Source organism: Physeter macrocephalus, chromosome 13 (assembly GCF_002837175.3).
Source record: "Physeter macrocephalus isolate SW-GA chromosome 13, ASM283717v5, whole genome shotgun sequence".
Lineage (NCBI taxonomy): Eukaryota > Metazoa > Chordata > Mammalia > Artiodactyla > Physeteridae > Physeter > Physeter macrocephalus.
In genome coordinates this window covers 71,184,553-71,202,054 of record NC_041226.1, presented here as the reverse complement: position 1 = coordinate 71,202,054, position 17,502 = coordinate 71,184,553, and the positions used below count along the sequence as shown (strand labels likewise).

General features: G+C 41.9%; 1 protein-coding gene and 2 long non-coding RNA genes across 5 annotated transcripts in view; 1 reads left to right on the top strand and 2 right to left on the bottom strand.

Annotated features, from left to right (window-relative positions):
* Positions 1-13,517, top strand: part of LOC129392696 (uncharacterized) — a 95,295-nt gene extending 81,778 nt beyond the window's left edge. The window contains exon 3 of the long non-coding RNA XR_008619080.1: positions 13,394-13,517. This is a non-coding gene — a long non-coding RNA (uncharacterized lncRNA). The remainder of the gene's footprint in view (positions 1-13,393) is intronic.
* The window catches only part of PCCA (propionyl-CoA carboxylase subunit alpha), a 378,662-nt gene that overhangs the window by 33,515 nt on the left and 327,645 nt on the right, over positions 1-17,502 (bottom strand). The gene's annotated exons all lie outside the window — the stretch shown is intronic.
* On the bottom strand, positions 8-7,522 carry LOC114487462 (uncharacterized). Its single transcript, XR_003682559.2, has 3 exons — positions 4,523-7,522; positions 1,215-1,380; positions 8-93 (listed from the first exon to the last, which is right to left on the bottom strand). It is a non-coding gene; the product is annotated as an uncharacterized lncRNA (long non-coding RNA).

Genomic DNA, 17,502 nt, shown 5'->3' with positions numbered 1-17,502 from the left:
CGTGTGGGGCAAAAGATATTTTTCTCTACCGCAAAGAAGTGTGCCGACATCACGGAGCTGGGTCTTCAAATTGCTCCCACCCCAGAAACACCACTGTGAAACAGTTCAACAGGGAGGAGTTAATTTTCAAACGTCCTTAAAGAATACAGCTGGCGATGGAACATTACTCAGCCATAAACAGGAACGGAGCGCGGATATATGGTACAACACGCGAACCGCAAAAAAAGATTATGCCGGGCTTCCCTGGTGGCGCAGTGGTTGCGCGTCCGCCTGCCAATGCAGGGGAACCGGGTTCGCGCCCCGGTCTGGGAGGATCCCACATGCCGCGGAGCGGCTGGGCCCATGAGCCGTGGCCGCTGAGCCTGCGCGTCCGGAGCCTGTGCTCCGCAACGGGAGAGGCCACAACAGAGGGAGGCCCGCATACCACAAAAAAAAAAAAAAAAAGATTATGCCAAGGGAAGGAAATCCAGCACAAAAAGTCACATATTATATGATTCCCTTTATACGAAACATCTAGAGTAGGGTGATCCAGAGAGAGAAGGCAGACTAGTGGTCACCAGAGTCTGGGGAGAGAGGGAAATGAGGAGTGATTGCTTAGAGGGTACAGAGTACCCTTTGGGAGTACTTTGGGATAAAAACGCACCGGGAATAGATAGAGATGACAACACTGTTCATGTGCTAAATGCCACAGAACAGTACATTTTTAAATGGTTAATGGTTAATTTTATGTTAAGTGAATTTGAACTCAATTTTTAAAACAGAATACATTTGGCCACATGAACATTTAACACTTTCCTTTTAAGGCTCTTTAGTTATGAGTATGGATGCTGCTGAGCTGTGGCTGGCCTCTCTCTTTTTTAGCGTCTTCTCCAATAGACAGTAATAACCTCCACAAGGTAGAGATCACAGTGTCTGGTACATAGAAGACACTCAATTTTGTAGATGAAAAAGGAAGAGAATCTATCATCTTTGGGCCAAGCTACACATGAGTCCACGTGAGCCAGAGGAGGCAAAAAGTGGCCGCTATGAGAAGTCCCAATGCTGAAGAATCAAATGCCATGAGCCTCAGACCTGACAATTTCCTTACAGAGAAATTTATGGGGTCTTGGAAACCTCAAGGAATTCTTTTGAAAATTTATTTCTGCCTAGACATCACTGAAATTTAGACAGAGGTTCACACTCTTTTTCTTGCCGACAGCATCACTAATGTTCACCTTGCAAAGATGACCTCACTGATAGGAGAACAAAGCAAACGTCTTGGTATGAATTTAATTTGAAGACTCTTAGAGAGTCAGTTTGTTGACAGGAGCCTGGAAAAGTCCTGGCCGCTTTCACTGTTATCTGCTGCCCCTTGCCTGGGTAAGTCAGCGTGTGTTGCCACTAAAGTTAAAAAAAAAAAAAAAAAAAAAATTTTAATAAACTGAGTGTCAGAGAAGAGAGAGAGGCTACACTGCTTTACCATTTCACAATTTTAACTTCTTATTCAAGCTAAAGGATAGCCGGCTTCTCAGATATATACTTCAAAGCCAAAATCAGGTTAATTTTTTGTTTCATTTGCACAATTTTTCATATTTTTATTTTCATTAATTTTTACACTCAAAAAATGAGAGAAAAAAGTGACAGTTCCTGGCAAAGATAATGTTTATCTTCTATGAAAAGAAAACTGATTTCCAGGGCAATAAAATAAATTGTACATCTGAACGATATAACTTCTGTGACTATCAAATACTGTGATTCCTCCCCCCACCCCTGAGGCCCCATCTTTCTGCTATTTTTGGCTCTGTGTAAATTAGGGGAGAGAGGACTATGAAACTCAGAGACAAAAGAGACCTCACAAATCCTGAGAGACAAAGAGCACCGCCTCTGCTCCCAGCTTCCCATGAGACCTTGTGCCCTCAGATATCCATTCTGGGAATTCCATGGTTTGAGAATTCAATCCTAGAACTCAAGTTGCCAACGCTTGTAGTTTCCTGAACACACTATGCAGTTTCATGGCTCCGTGGCCATGTTTGTGGTATCATATCCTTCTACAATATTCTCCCCATTTTCCTTTGCTTGCCTGACTCATAATCATTCCTTAAGTCTCAGTCAAGGTGTCATCAAGTCAGGAGCCTTCCCCAAATTCCACTTATTGGCTCCTATGTCACCCTGGCTAACCGTCGGTCTTATCTACCATATTATGTTGAAATTACCAGTTTAGGTGTCTATCTCCTTTACCAGACAAACAGAAAAAGGAAAAGCAGTAACTTTCCAGTGGAGAAACCAAACACCACCTTAACCAAGTAATCAGAGTAAAGGCACCAGTAACGGGGAAAACAGAAACATGCTCCTCCTCCTGATGTGATATACTGAGAAAGACACAGCGTCTCTTCCGTGCTATCCCTGCCAAAAATGTGTAACTTAATGTGATGATGAGGGAACACCAGACAAATCTAAATTGAGGGACATGTGACAGAAAAACTGGCCTGTCTTTAAAAATGTAAACATCATCAAAGACAAAGAAAGACTGAAGAACTGTTCCAGACTAAAGGAGACTAAAATGACGTGAAAACTAAATGCAGTGTGATTCTGAATTAGATCCTGGACTAGGAAAAAAAAATTTTTTTTCTCTTGCTATAAAATACATCAGTAGGAAAACCAGAAAAATTTGAAAGGCTTATAGGTTAGACAATGGTACTGTAGCAATGTTAATTTCCTGCTCTGTTGTCTTCTCATTAGAAAATACCCACTTAAGAGTTGGTAGCAACTTACTGAAATGGTTCAGAGAAAAACAATCATACAGAGAGAGTGAGAGAACATGATAAAGCAACCACGGTAACATGTTAACATTTGAGAAATCGATGAAATTATACGGACATTCTTTGGACTATTTTCATAACTTTTTCCAGAAGTCTTAAGTTATATCAAGGTAAGTTTAAAAAATTTTAAAGCATAAAAATCTAAAGAAAATTTTCCTTTTAGATGAGAAGAATAAAGTACAGGATTAGAAAAGTACATGTTATGTTCAGGGTAGATAAGAAAATCTGCAGTAATTACTTTTAAAGTGAAAGCAGTGGTTACACAGGGTGCTAACTGGAAGTTGGCACAATTCCAGGCCACTGACACTATCTCCCAAACTAACCCAACAAACTGGACAGCAGAGCAGTAAAAGATATTATCTTTACTGTGCAGTCATAAATGAGAAGCAAGAACACTGTGAATAATGCTGAGCAATCTACCTGCTTTACAAATAAATATTTTTCCCAGAGACTCTTCACAAACTACAAAACCCACCTCTGCCTTAAAGGCAACCATCCGACAAACACCTTACACAAAATATAAGGGACAACACGTTGTACCTGGATGACAACTGGTGTAATGTAATGTAATACAACGTCTGTGGATGCTCTCGGCCAGCAGTGGCACCATCTCTAGGAGGCTGGCCATTTCAGAGAGTTAGCATTTTCTATCACAAGATGAACTGTACTAGCTACAGGGCTGTGAAACATGGAAGAGTAAGACTTCCATGAAGAGTAAGACTTTGTATCTGCCATCAGGAAGTTTGCCCTGACATTTGGGGAAGGTGCACAAGTAGAGGTAAGTTGCGGAGCCAGGCATAACGTGGAGACTAGGGAGGGATGTGGGAACCGCCAGGGATCACAAGGGAGCTCTCTATAAACACCCCAAAGAAGGGAAAGAAGTCGGTTTATTGGCCCAGACCAGACACAGAAGACAGATTCCAACCCAACATAGGGACACAATTTCTAACGGAGTTCTCCAACAACTGAATGGGTGGCCTTGTGAAGCAGCGAGCCTTTTCACCACTGACTATATTCAAGTATACCCAAGATTTCCTCTTCAGGTACTACAAGGATATAGATCCTTATGTCATCTAGGCCCAATCTAGAAACGCTGAAGGTCGGGTTTCTCAATGGCAGCATCCCTGGCCTACCCACCACAGGTCATAGCTCCCACCTCCAGGTCTGACCGCCAAAACTGTCTCCAGACATTGCCACGTGTCCCGGGAGTAAAACTGCCCCCAGCTGAGGCACTCCTAACAGCAAACTTCTGTGCGTCTGTGTGTTAAGAAAATGAAATGCTACAGAATTTCGGAGGGAAGGGCCTAAGGTACTCAGAGGAAGACTCGTGGAGAAGATCGGATTTGCGATAAGCCTTGGAGTAAAAGAATTGCAAAGCAAGGCAGAGGTAACAGTGAGCTTTCTTGGACAGGGATGGTATGATTCAGGTGTGCAGGAGGTAGGAGAGGACAGACTGTCATGGGATCATTAAGAAGCCAGTTGGCCAAGCAGCAAAGTTCAACAGTAGATAAGGCTAGAAGTATCTGTAATGTTGTGATGCACTGAAGGAATTTCCAATCTAAAGTCAAGGGTGCTTAGGCTGGCATCTTGACCTATCCACGTCATGGGAAAGTCAATGCTGAACACAGTCCTGGAAGAGGCAATGTGCTGGGAGAAGGATGGGGTTCTGGAGAGTCAGGGAACTCACCATATCATCTACTCCTGTTTAACGTTTGCTTTCTCACCTGCCATTGCTCTCTGAATGACGGGGAACTGGCGCTCATTTTAAAGTCTCCTTTGAAGAGAAGCTGAAAGCAAGCAAGTACAGGGCTGGGAGAGGAGGAGAACAGCACTCTCCAGGCACGGGACTGAAGGGCATCATGTTTCCTGAAAGACGGGAGAATGGTTAACGTCCTGCAATAGTCAAGCAGCACTCACGCCCAGAAGGTTGGGGTTTGCACATGTGTGGATGACCAATGCCTTCAGCTTTTATTCTGATTGGTTCTAAATATCCAAACCCGGACCACAAGAGAGTTTTCTCGAGTTACACTGGGAGTGTGAGACAGCTGGGGCTGTGGTACTGAAACCACGCCCCACAGAGTTAACGGAAGCTGAAGGCTAACAGGGACTCGAGCTTGCCTTGCACAGCAACAGACAGGGGAATGGCTTCTTGAAGCCCACCTGCTTGTAAACTGCCTTCACTGATGAAGTTCACTTCAGTTACTTTTCTTTCTTTCTTTCCCTCTCTTTCGTCGCATACCTTCCCAGCTTCAGGGAGCCCATGTGTTTTACAGAACTGGGCGTCAGCTCACCTTTCCCCGCCTCCACTCAGCTTTCTCCAGGCCTACGACCACCCTGCTTACCCCATAAACGTCCCAACCTCCTCGCCTTCAGGGAGGCGGATCTGAGACTTGTTCTCCTGTCTCCTGGCTTGGCGGTCTTGTGACTAAACTCTTTCTGGGCTGCAAACCCGGGCATCTCAGCATTTGGCTTGCTGTGCATCAGGCAAACACAGCTGGTTCAGGAACAGCATCTGTAGGGGTGGCAGGGTTTGATCAAGGCGAGCGTTAGTTAGCCTTAAGAACCACGTTACCTTTGAGTGGGTTAGTTCTCTCCTTGGTCTGTGGCTCACAGGTACTGAGAAGGGCTCTGTTCAGAGGGGCTGGTGGAATCTTGAAGGCTCTAAAAGGGACATTTCTAGTCTACTGCCTCTGGACAGGCGCTGGCTGGCGGCGCAGCAGGGCAGGCCTCCAAGGCACCCTGTGTCCATCCAGGAGGCCTCTGGAGGTCTGAGAATGCCGGGAGAGTCCTCACCCACATTCAGAAGTTCAAGGGGGCCGGCCCTAGGGCCACTTCAGTTGTGCACTCCACTGCGCGAGACAGCAGACACCCTTCTGCTGACTCCACCGTTTTTGGCTGTTTAGAAAAATGACGGTCTGTCTGAGCAGTTACGGAGGAGCAGGAAGCTGCTGGCTTCTTGTAAGAACATATCGGACCACCTCCTCTCCCAGCAAGGGAACCTTTTCTAAGTAATTCTTCCCCTGCATTCCAAAAAACTTCTGAAGTGGGACCTCCAATTGACCTTTGCCCAGGTTCTTGATGGGTTCTAATTCTGCATCCCTCTTTGGTGTCATCTACTACTTCTGCTTCGTCTTTTAGGAGGGATGAGAAGCCACCGACTCACCTTTATGTAGACTCATATTCACTAAAATATTTTGGTTTTAAAAAAACAGAGAAAAAGACACCAAAATATTTACATTTAGATTAGAGGAGATTTAAAATGAAAGCGTTACAAACGCAAATGAGTCTGTACAAACGGAGAGCTTTCAATCCGGGCCTCCTCCTCCGGCTGAGCCAGCTGCTGAACTGCAGGCATCTCGCGTCAAAGGGAGGAGCCTCCTCCAGGGCTAAGGAAAGTTACGAGGAGGGTGAGCGCTGGCCATTATTTCACAACTGAGTTAACCTCTATCCCAAGGGCAACATTTTGCAGCAGTCTGCAGTGAGTCAGTACTGTTTTTTCAGTCTTTTTTTTTTTCTTTTCTTTTTTCTTCTATTTGGGTAAATTACCTTTTCCATTTTTGCCTGTGACTAGAGGCATAAGAACAAAGTTTGGGTCTGCTTCCTGCTGTTGTGATAGCTGTCTACTTTTTAAAAGGCAGAAATGGAAATAGCAGAGTCACGTGATGTTAATTCATTCGAACTAAAAGTTACAAAATGATCGACAAATAAGGTGCATGCACACAAAACAGGCCGCAAGGCCCCTGCAAAGATGATTGCAAACCTCACTTTCCGGACGGTAGTTAGTGGTTATGATGATAATTTACTCTCACAGCGCACATTTCCTTCCCCGAGAACTAGGGATATTTGCTTTGCCAAGAATGCTTTGGTACAGTCTGGGCCAAGCATATAAAACAGACCCATCGCAAGAGTGATTCTTTCTCACAACGTTCAAGGCTGTATAGACAAGTGGTTCTCAAAGCAGGGTCCCCTGACCAGCAGCATCAGTGAAAACTTGTTGGAAGTGCAGATCTGGGGGCCTCACCCCAGTCAGAAGGAACCAGGAATTCTGAGGGTGGGCCCGGCTGCCTGTGTCCTAAAACAAGCCCTTCAGGTGATTCTCATGTGCATGTGGCTCAGGTCTGGAGTGGCTCAGAGGGATCCGGCTCCCGACAGCCTGGGCTCTCTCTGCCTCACTTTCTTCACCAGTGAAGCTGAGATGATGATAGTAACCTATCTTACAGGATTGCCACAAGGAGTAAAGTAGTTAATAAATATAAAATGTTTATAGTGGTTGCCTGGGGCTGGCGGTGGGAGCAGAGATTGGCTGCAAACAGGCAGAAAGGAACTTTGGGGGTGACGGATATCTTCTAAAACTAGATTGTGGTGACAGCTGCACAACTCTATAAATTTACTAAAAATCAACAGCTTGTAACTTACAAGGGTACATGTTATTGTCTGTAAAGTGTACTTCGAAAAAACTTTAAAATGTTTAGAAGAGTACCTAGTTCCTAGTAATCAGATGACGGCTCTTATCATTTAAGCTATTCAAACAGACTTATCAAACTATACATGTTGGGCTTCCCTGGTGGCGCAGTGGTTGAGAGTCCGCCTGCCGATGCAGGGGACACGGGTTCATGCCCCGGTCCAGGAAGATCCCACATGCCGCGGAGCAGCTGGGCCCGTGAGCCATGGCCACTGAGCCTGTGTGTCCGGAGCCTGTGTTCCGCGACGCGAGAAGCCACAACAGTGAGAGGCCCGCGTACCGCAAAAAAAAAAAAAAGAGGTTGAAATTGTGTACAAACTATACATGTTCTACAGCAAGGGAGGAAAGCAGCGGCGGGGGGTGGGGTGGGGGTGGGGGTGGGGTGGGGGGGTGGGGGTGAAGGGATTGGGAGATTGGGATTGACATATATACACTAATATATATAAAATGGATAACTAATAAGAACCTGTTGTATAAAAAATAAAATAAAATTCAAAAAAAATTATACATGTTCTAAAAGGCACTAATCTCCCTTCACAGTGTGAGGGTCTTATTCTGCCTTAGTGTCTTGTAAGGGATCTGGGCTGTTGCCTGTGACTGATTCAAAAAGTAAATTAGGCCTGTGGCAATCATGCTTATCATGAAGATTTTACAGATGGACAAAATGATAGTAATATCACAGAAATATATCAATGGCAAACTGATATGTAACCAATCCCACTATATTACTCCACAGATATCACTTTCCTTTTAAAAAAAATTGGAAGTATATATTTGCTCTAATTCATAATTGCTATCTCTATTTCAATAAACAATGACTTATAAACTGTATTGACTATGATACAGGCAAGAGAAGTGATGGAAGACAAAATACAGAAAGAGACAGAAGTGGCCTTGGATAAGACCTTAGAAAACAACCATATTTTAGTGACAAAGCTATATATAAGCGGGTATTTAACAGTATTGATTGATTTGGTTAACAACTGACAATGCTGAATTTTCCCCGAGCCCTGTGCTCCTGGAAGAGAAGAACAGTTACAGAACCCTCCATTCCTCTGCATCTGACAAACGGCTAAGGACAAAGAGCCACTCTCCCCAAACGAAGTCACGCAAGACCCATGGGGTTCACTCTTCCTCATGAATCCCACAAGGCTTGCAATGCCCCTTGTGTACCTGCCTCTGTACCACACAAGGCCTTCCTTTCCTTTGAGACATTCCTCATTAATAACCATTCTCCCTCTTGCAATTGCCTGAATAAAATTATCTTTTTGATTGTCCGGTGCATTTTGTTTTGACACAATAAATATAATGAACAAGTCTGGCTGTTGGTTAACAATGTTATTTGACACTTGATGCTTTACAATATTTTAAAATATATACAATATGCACACACATACATATACCCATATTAGCTTTTTAATTGCACGTATTAATGCTAGAGTACAAAACGGAGAGAGTAAAATTAATCTGCACATACAACTACCTACAACTAATCATCTAGGGCAGGGACGGACACACTTTTTCTATAAAGGGCCAGACAGATAGTAAATATTTTAGGCTTTGCATGTCATACTGTGTCTGTCTAAACTACTCAGCTCTGCCACAGTGTGAAAGCAGCCACATTGAAATCATAAATGAATGGCTGTGACGATGTTCCAGTAAAACTTTATTTACAAAAGCAAGTGGTGGGCTGTAGTTTGCTTCCATCTAGAGCAGTGCCTCCCAAAGGTATTCCAAGGAATACTACTTCTAGGGCTTGGTAATAGGTAATATGAAAAAAATTAAAGATGGGGATAAGGAAGCCACGCATGGCAAAACAGATTTGGGAAAATCTGGGAAGCAGGTTTCTTTACTACAGCACTTTTCAACGACTCAGAGATGCTACTGTGAATGCCCAGCAAGATCCCTCGCAGAAATTTTCAACACCTTAAATCAGAGTCATTATTTCTTAAGAGTATTTTTAAAAATCTACAGAATCATTAGTAAGCCAATACATATACATGTGTATTTTTTCAAATGCTAATTATATTTTAAAAGTACTTACATATTTGAAACATTTGGGCGGGGTCACCTTCCTGCAATGTATTATATAATTTCTACTTATAGAAGTATCAATAGAGAGAACATAGTTTATTCTAATTGAGACAAGTTCCCATAAATCCTGCTACTGTACCTCCTGTAAGATTATACTGTAGTTTTGTGGGGGGCTTTTTGGTGGGGAGAGGGGTCTCCTTTCCCAAGTCACTGGAGTTTCAGCTATAATTTCTGTTCTCAGTCCTTTCTGCCATCCTGCTTCCTTCAATTCCTAATTTAAAAGGTCCCAAGGCAGCATCTCCTATATTTTCTACAAAACTAGTTTTAGAAAAGGGCTAATACACACCCAATGAATAAAAGGATTCAGTGGCCGAAATAAGTTTGAGAAATACTGCATTCCATATTCCCTTCTGGAGACTTAAACTGATTATATCAGTTTAATACTGAGAAGTCCTGAAGTAAAAAACATTGTTCAACTGACCTAGCATTTCCCAAATTTATCTGAAATAGATTATCTTTTTTTTGGAGTGCTACTACTATTTACACTGCTTGGCAAAAATTGTCCTAAACACACACAGACACACACAGACCGATCAGCTAATGGAAATTCTTAGAATTCGAGGTGAGAGTCGATAAAGTGATGAACTAAATGACACCTCATCCAGTGATTCTCAAGTTTTTTTCCAGTTATTCCCGGTAAGAAAAAAATCCATGGTGAGATACTTCCAGATACCAGAAACCTGGAGTGTTACTGTATTAAAGAAATGTGGTTTTTTCCTTTTATCTCCTTAGTAATAACACTGCTTTTTAAACTAAGTTCACACGGTTATGCCTCCTTAATTTATTCTATTATATGGGTAAACATAATTATTTGTAGTTTGTAGCCTTTGTCTTATTTTCATTGTTTTCTTCCTCAAAAATCAGTATTTTTCATGTCAGCTACTTTTCATCATAGGATTTCCTGTACCTTGAAATGTCTGTCGAACATGCTGAACATATAAGCAATATATCTTCATTATTTTTTTAAAAAACAAATGCTACCAGAAGAGCGTGATAAAGATTCTATCCAAACTGAACAACTCTTAATATTCCTGGATTCAATCTTCCAAGTTTGGGTTTTCAAAACAAAATATCCGACACATATCATTTTAACCTTTTTTTCCTATGTCATAGTCTAGTTCATATTGTATCTTTCCATGTTAATAAATATTGACCTACTCATAATCTTAATGGCTACATATTAGTATTCTACCATATGGAATACCATAATTTCTTTAATCAAACCCCTGCTGATGGACAGTCTGATAGTTTGTAATGATTTTGCTAATGTAAGTATCACGGACAAATATCTTCGGGAACTCATCCAATTAGTTCTCATGGTGGGCTTCAATCTTGGGACCTTTCTCATCAGAGTCGTCCTGGGTGGCAGCGCACAGCATCACGTAAGCCCCACCTCCTATCCCTGGTACTGGCTGATGGGATTAAAAGTCAGCAAACCTTGGACTATCCAGTGATCCACCAAACATCTAGGTGAGAAAAGATGAGATGGGCCAATCAGAGTCTCTCTCTCAGGAATGAAGCAGTTTCCAGGGAGCGCATGACTTAGAGGACGGCTGATGAGGCTATGACAGGGGATGATCTGCCATACGCAGTCCTCAGTTAAAAGGCAGAAACTGTAGCCAGTAGAGGAAGGGAAAGCCACGGGTGGATGGAGGCAGACCTGGCGGGGGCGGGGGGTGGGGGGTGGACGGGGAACTGTCACATTAATGGTGGTGCACAGAGTGAGAAGATTCAGGAGCTGCGTTTTCTTTTTTTTAAACATCCTTATTGGGGTATAACTGCTTTACAACGCTGCGTCAGTTTCTGCTGTATAACAAAGTGAATCAGCTGTATGTATATATGTATCCCCATATCCCCTCCCTCTTGCGTCTCCCTCCCACACTCCCTATCCCACCCCTCTAGGGGGTCACAAAGCACCGAGCTGATCTCCCTGTGCTGTGCGGCTGCTTCCCACTAGCGATCTGTTTGACGTTTGGTAGTGTATATATGTCCGTGTCACTCTCTCACCTCATCCCAGCGTACCCTTCCCCCTTGTCCTCAAGCCCATTCTCTACGCCTGCGTCCTTATTGCAGGAGCTGCTCTTGATGAGCTTCTGGAGCCCAGCTTTGCCATCGGAGAGCCCTCAGGCCAAGTCCTGTTTCCGCTACAGGCTATGTGACCCTGGAAGACTACTTACCATCTGTACGTTTCAAGTCCTTCATTTCAAAAGCAAATAGTATTTACCTCAAGAGAAGATTAAATGAGAAGGCAATCCAAAATGCCTCATATATATGGTGTGCTCAATACATGTCAGCGCTCATGATTACAGTATTATTATCTGATCTGAGAAAACCACGAGTGAACGCATTCCCTTGGGCCTGGACGACTGGCCTTTTCCAAAGGTCTCTGTACACATACCCTGGTAATAAGTTTAGGAAACTTGAATGAATCTCCTGAAAGCCAAAGAACCTAACTAAAACAATTCCTGAAGATAAATTCCTAGAGTTGGGATTGTCAGGTTGAAGAGGAGTGTAACTGTCTTGGATAAACTCCTATTACACGTTACTCTCATGCTGGACATCGGTGTGGGCTGCCCCTCTGAAGGACTGACCCACGGATTACTAACTAGAAATGCTTGAACCCAGGACTTGAAGATTTGTAAATGACTGTTGTTACCATATGGTTATCTGTGTTCAAGTTCAATATGGGGCTCAGTAGCCGCAACTAGAAACCGACAGAGCACCCCACCTCCCCACCAGAGGTGCCACAGAGAGCTGGTTCTGGGTAAAGATTCAAGGATACAAAGGATGGAGGCGGGGGGGAAGAGGTGGCTCCGCTAGCCAGGGCTTTAAAGAACAACGTGGCTAATGCAGAAACACAGGCCCAATCCATAAACCCCTTCCACTACCGTGTGAGCGCAATGGGGTGGGGCAGTTTCTCCCTCCCACACACCCACTCCCTCCCTCCCTCCCCCCACCCCCATTCATCCCTTAGCCCCTCGGCTTAGAGGGCTAGATCTTAGAGCAATGAATTCTCTTCAGTTTTGAGCAGAGAGAGCGCGCTTGAGTAAGAGGAAAGAATAGGAATGGAAGGGGAGTAAGCCAGTGTGAGACTGTCTCAGGTCTGTACAGCTTAGAGCGGCCCTAGGTCCTATCACTGAGTCAATACTGAGCGATAAAAAATAAACGAAACAAAATCATACCCAACAAGAATTTACAGTAGTGATTTTACAGAGCTATTCACCAGAATCACTGGGGGAGCCTCTTCAAAACGGATTCAGCCAGGTTCCACCCAGACCCAAAATACTGCTGGGCTAAAATTTATAGAGAAAAGAAACAATAGTGTTTTCTGAGTTCCAGTAGTTTATTTTGAGTTCCATCTGTCTATCTGCTATCTGGTAATATCTGGAAGAAAGTGATATTAATAGTGGACTCTCAAATTCTACATATGCCAAATATATCTACAGGAAGAAAAAGAAAAATTCAAACATCTCCAATGATCTTTGTAACCTCAGGCTTTTATCTCAAGGATACTGAACATGGTGTTTAGAAGTTTAGAATGGGAGTACAGGAGTGATCACAATACATCAAAAACTTTACGTACATTTTGATGAGTTTTTCTAGTCCTTCCTTAGTAAATTTAGTTTTCTATTTTTGGAGGACATAATCACATGCATACTGCTTACAGCGTCTGAGCACTTTCCTTAAGATGCGTCAAAGTGTCAAGGGCTTCGGGAGAGCCTCGATCAGTTCCTGCAGACCACTGTGTACTTGCTATTGACTTAAAATAGGGCCACAGTTCTTACAGTTTCAGCATTAGGATCATAAACACAAATGACCACCTGAGACCACAGAGGACCGGATATGAGCTACTTATAGTAAAACTGAACCAGAAACAAGAATAGCAGGAAAGCTGCCTATTTTCTTGTAGTGAAGTCCTTTGAAGTAAACTATTTATTAAACATTACATTACAGTGTTCAAGACAAAAATCTTTGAAGGCAGGTTATCCTACTCTGCACAGTGGTCCACTGCTAACGAATTGCTTCCTTTTCCTTTTAGATTTTGTTTTTCCATTTGTGAAACTGAAACCTGGATTGTTTTCTTCCATCTATGAAACTAGCTGGCACCAAGCACCACTTCTGGCAATGATGTCAATCTACAGAAAGGGCATTAAAAACATACACCAACCCACCACCTTCTCACCATCACAATGTAAGAAGATGTGCTCATCAAGAAGTTGTTATATAAATATAAAATAGGTAACTAGTAATATTCTGTAATGACTATATGGGAAAAGAATCTAAAAAAAAGAGTGTATACATGTATACATATAACTGATTCACTTTGCTATACACCTGAAACTAACACAACATTGCAAGTCAACTGTACTCCAAACAAAAATTTTTTTAGAAGATTAAATATGAGGAAGAAAATCACAGAAGAAAACAAAAACAACCAAAAAAAGAAGTTGTTACATAAAGTTCAGCACCCTAACATAAAACTAGGTTACAAGAAATGATGAAATAAAAGGAGTAAAAATGGCAAGAACTCAAACAATAGGGTTTTTTAAAATTTAAAAGCAAAACTTATCTACTGCATTTCATATTTCAAAACTATAGATGAATATGACTTTTTTCAACTAGCATTTTTCTACTTCTCAATAAAGCCCCCTAGATATACCAATAACAGTTGCATCTTAAAGAAATATTCAAAAGAAGAGCAAAAGGGCAATATAGTTTATTTTTCCAAACCAATCATTAACGTAAGAATCTTTGCCCTTAATCAACTATACTCCAATATAAAATGAAATTAAAAAAAAAAAGAATCTTTGCCTGGAGAAGGAGTACTGGGAAGTGAAATTCCCATTGGGCCAACACCTGTGGAAATACATCCCGGATGCAATGGTCCAGCCCTGGCCGTTCATGGACAGTGTCTCTAGCTCAGCACGTGCTAAGGAGAAAAGGACATGGGCATTGCTGGACATGTGACTGGGTCTGTCTCAACGTGGCGGGAACAACGGGAAGCTTTGTAAAATCTAGAAATACATCAAAGGGCTAATGCAGATTAAGCTCCGCTCCTTTTTTTCCTGAAAGGCTCACTTTTGTTCCTAATATAAAGACTTAGATGGTATTTCTTTAGATCATAAAGCAAGTTGTACTTTTAATGATGGATTAAAAATTATAAAAGTAAAAGATGGCTTGTTCTCCTCTGTTCTTTCTTCCCCCCCCCCCCTTTTTAAGTGATGAATGAAGAAAAAGACCAGTCTGGGCCAAATTTATCTCTCGCTGACCTTCAGGGATGTTGAGTAAGCCAAGCATGATGTTAGTACAAAGTCAAATTTGGATAATTTAGTCACCTTTTTGCTAATTCCATTATTAAACACATCAGGTAATAAGTAAAAAATAGCACCTATGGTATATTTAGCTTTAAAAATAGTATGAATCTTCACTCTAAATTAGTGTAAAGTAAAATACACTGTGCTTACACTGGTCTTTTAAAATAGAAAAGCTTGTTATAGCAATAGAATAACTATTACTAAATGGATTAACACTTTCACGAAGGAGAACAGAGCCCGCTGGGCTCCCTACACAGCCTGCCGCCCTACAAACTTCCCTAGATCTGCACCCACTGCCAGCCAGAGGGAGCACTCTTCCTGTTTGCCTTGAGCACCCAGGACTCCTGGCCTGTCCCTCCCCCCCTTCACTGGGACCCTGCTTCATCAGCTGTACTCTTTCTTCCTCCCAACTGGCTCCTTCTCCTCAGCCTGAGAACAAGCTTGAGTCTCCCCTGACTCCTCGTTCCTTCCGGTCCCCCCCTTCCCTGCAGCAGGCCTGCCCTAGTCGTCACCAGTACCCTCCACACTCGCCAAGTCTGCTGCAGGGCGCTGTCACCCCGCCACTCTACCCAGCTGACGACCTAGCTGAGGCATCCACACACTAGATATTCAGGGGAAAAGACTGTGTTATAGAAATGTTCATATTAGAATGAAGAAACAGAAAACAAGTCACACTGAGTGAGTTACAGGCTGTAGGTCTAAATTAGTTGCCCTTGGGAAACAGCTGTGGCAACTAGAAAGTTCCCAGGATCATGTTTCATAAAGGCGAATAAAACTTTATTCCTGGGTATGAAATATATTTCCACAATACTAGTTAAATTTACTGAGTGATTACTTTGTGCCAGGAAATACACTAAGTGCCTTGCCCGCATTCTCTCATTTAATTCTCACAACAGCCAATGAAGGAGATGCTGTTATTATTACTCTTATTTTACAGACCAGGAAACTGGTCTTAGAGAGAGTAAATAAAGCTAAGATCAAATAGCCAATCAATAAGTGTCTGCCTGACTTTAAAACGTAGGTGCCCTCCATCACCACCTGGTAAATTACGTTTTAAAACACAGACTTCCAGAACAGTTTTTTAGGTTTAAGCAAAATTAAGCAAAAGATACAATTTCCTATATACCCCTTGCCCCACACATGTAAAACCTCCCTCATTATCAACATGTAAATTACTTTTTGTGCACAAACAGAAGGGTATACATAATTGAAGTAACAGATATAGAAGTGAACATGAAATTTAAGAAAGGAAGCAAGGTCTTTACATTTGTGGAAAGAGACTTAAGACAACAGAATGAAAAAATGGCTCTTAACTTTAAAAAGGGAGAATAAAGGGACAAACATCAGAATCCAAGGGCTTCACTCCCCCTTACGGGACTTCCTGCCCCACCCCCAACAGGGTGCTCTGAGAACTGACCTCAGTGTCCTCCAGTTTTGCTACCAGGAGCTAGAAAAGGTGATTTTTGTGGACATGCCAATACTCACTTACTATACTGTATACACCAGCTGGCTGCCACTGGATACCTATTTGTGATTCACACTTCTGTCCTATTGAAATTGGTCCACTTCCCTAGTACCTAGAACATGGTTTGGCACATAATAGCACCCAACAAAAACTTGCTGAGTGAATGAATGAATGAAAGAATGAATGAACAAGGAAATGGATCACAAATTTCCACAGCTGCGCAAAATAACAGTGCAACATAGACAAGGACTTTTTCCTCCAAGCTTCTCCTAATTTCCAACTAGTGACTTGGAAAGATACTTAATATGTTTTTTCCTTCTACACAATATTAGTGCTAATTAAATACAGTGTCAGTTATTACAGCCCTTACAAACACATGTAGGTGGTCTACAGAACAAGATTAATACCTAAATGACTAAAGAATTAAAGCACTGGTATTTGAAGCTTTGACGAATATTTTCACTATCTGAGTTTCCAAAGCAAAACATCAGTTCACAGGCAACAAGAGGGGAATGCTCAGGAATGTGCAAAAAATATTATTATTTGGTTTAAATCTCAAAACGTTACAAGATGCCTATTAAAAAATTATATAAACAGCATTAACTTTCTCTTTGAGGCTGGATATTCTTTTTTCCTCTCTTTATGTAATGACCTTCCTGCACAGTATGTGCTACCATTAAAAAAAAAAAAGCCTAGGGAAATCAAAGGAACTGCTTGCTTAATATAAAAAACATTTTACTTGAGGACCAGTCAGCAATGTAACAGAAAACATATAATAATTAAAATTATATGCTTTGTTGTTTTGCTAGGGGTTAAGTTTGTTTTAATAAACAAAACAACTAATACACACTTTTGGATACTTTTGCATTTATCATGAGTTCTAGGGAAAAGGAGGAATCCTGCATAGAAAATATTTTAAAATGAGTCCTGTCCTCATACCTACTAGGTGGCTAGAATCAAAAAGACATTAGATGTCAACTAGACTTACTGGTGGTGACCATTTAACAATACATACCAAAACTGAATCAATACGTTGTACACCTGAAACTAGTATAATGTTATATATCAATTATATTCCAAAAAACACAAAAAGACAGTAACACATGTTGGCAAGGATGTGGAGAAATTAAATAACTCATACATTGCTGAGGGGAATGTAAAATGGAAAAGTCTAGCAATTTTGGAAAAGTCTAGCAGTTCCTCAAAAAGTGAAACACAGCATTGCCACATGACCCAGGAATCCCACTCGTAGGTATACACTCAAGAAAAATGAAAACATACATCCACACATAAACATATATAAAGGGGCTTCCCTGGTGGCGCAGTGGTTGAGAGTCCGCCTGCCGATGCAGGGGACACGGGTTCATG